The 1795-nt window shown below is 34.5% G+C and overlaps 1 protein-coding gene across 1 annotated transcript in view; it reads left to right on the forward strand.

The window, feature by feature from the left end:
• The window catches only part of LOC105550634 (probable ATP-dependent DNA helicase HFM1), a 168436-nt gene that overhangs the window by 114432 nt on the left and 52209 nt on the right, over positions 1-1795 (forward strand).

Consider the following 1795-nt stretch of genomic DNA (forward strand, 5'->3'; position numbering starts at 1 on the left):
ACTGAATACAAGCAGGCAGTTTGGCCATGTCTGCAATTTATTTTGTATTCACTGTTAGTAAAATTCTGTGATGATTACATACCTTCAAGGAAGATATGTGTTTGTAGGCTTAAATAAGTGCTGTACTTTACTTTCAAAAATCTGATTTTCATTTGCTCCTGCTTAAAGGATGCCATTTGAAATCAACTGAATGGTACACGAGTACATGAGAAACCTAATAAAAATTAATGCTGTCATTTGAAAATTGTTTCTCATAACAAGGGGAAAATTTGGTTATAATAATTAGGTAACTATGTGATGCCCTCTCTTCCACTTTTATGACTAATATTTTGTTTTGATCTCAATTACAAGGTACAGTGTCAGCAGTCCTAGCCATTCCTAATTCATTACAGAAAATTATGTCACTTCTTTATGTCTTAATTTTTTTTTTGGTTTTCAATAACAGTAGGGTATTAATACTGATTTTCATAGAAATTCCATAGACAAAAGATTGTGCCTGATTATTTTGTCTATAGGAACCTTGTGTAGTGTGTGCTCTGAGACGATAGGGAGTACCACTTACAAAGGATTTTCCTGTTTGGTACCTGTGACCTTGTGACCCTATTTCTTCTTAGATAGCTAGAATTCTAAAAAGAGAGTCACTATCTCATGACTGACAGCCTTGTTATTTTACAATTTTGTATGCATCTTGGGGGTATCAACAAATTAAATAATGGATTTTTAGGGATATTTTGTTATTTATTTGGACAAAGATTACCAACTGTTTATGAAGAAGTCCTACCTTTTGTATCTGTGAAATTTGAAATCAGTGGGATGGCAGAGGACTGACTAGGAAGTCATGGGAGCTGGGGTGAAGGGGAGATTGGCTGGTGAAAGTAAGGGGAGAGATTCTTGATGGAAAGGCTAACCTTCTTACAGAAGTCCTGGTAACCAAATACCACATCCATCCCACAAAGGCAAGAGTTCTCAATTGGAAAGGTGGTTCCATACAACATTTAGAAAATTTTGAAATTTGGCTAAGTGATTACTAGTAAATTTCATTATACTTGAAAAAGCCAATCTTTCTGACTTTCTAGAGTATTGTCAATATGGGCATCTATTGCATTCTGTCCCTTCCAGATTGGTGAAACTAACCTGTTTTCACACATACTCATTACAGCTGAACAGAAAAAAGCAAATATTGCCCAGAAAAAAAAATCATATACTAGAAAAGTGAGAGAATCCAAACAAAAAGTCAAATCCAATATGTTATTGAGCATCTTGAAAAAAATAATGCATAGAAATTGATTTTAATGGTGGCTATAAACTAAAAAGTTAAAAGTCAATAAACATTTTCAGAGGAAAATGAAATGAACATTAAGGAATTATGAGTACTAGAAGCTGTGTCTTAAGAAGAACTGAGAGAAATTCCCGAGAACAAGTAAATATATGAGTAAGGAAATAGGGTCATGTCTTCACCAGTAATACATGTAATATATGTGCCTTAGACAAGGTAGTAATATTTTGTAATTTTATACTGCTCAGTGTCTTCTGTTTGGTGATTTAGATAAATTCATTCATAAGCATTTAAGAATTTTTAATTCTGCCTTCTGATGGTATAATGAAATAGGAAGGATCCAAAGAAGAAAAAGAACTTGATTTTTTTGTTGTTTGTTTGTTTGTTTGTTTGTTTTTAAGATGGAATTTCGCTCTGTTGCCCAGGCTGGACTACAATGGCACGATCTTGGCTCACTGCAACCTCCGCCTCCAGGGTTCAAGCGATTCTGCTGCCTCAGCCTCCCAAGTAGCTGGGATT

This window comes from Mandrillus leucophaeus, unplaced genomic scaffold, assembly GCF_000951045.1.
Source record: "Mandrillus leucophaeus isolate KB7577 unplaced genomic scaffold, Mleu.le_1.0 Scaffold492, whole genome shotgun sequence".
NCBI lineage: Eukaryota > Metazoa > Chordata > Mammalia > Primates > Cercopithecidae > Mandrillus > Mandrillus leucophaeus.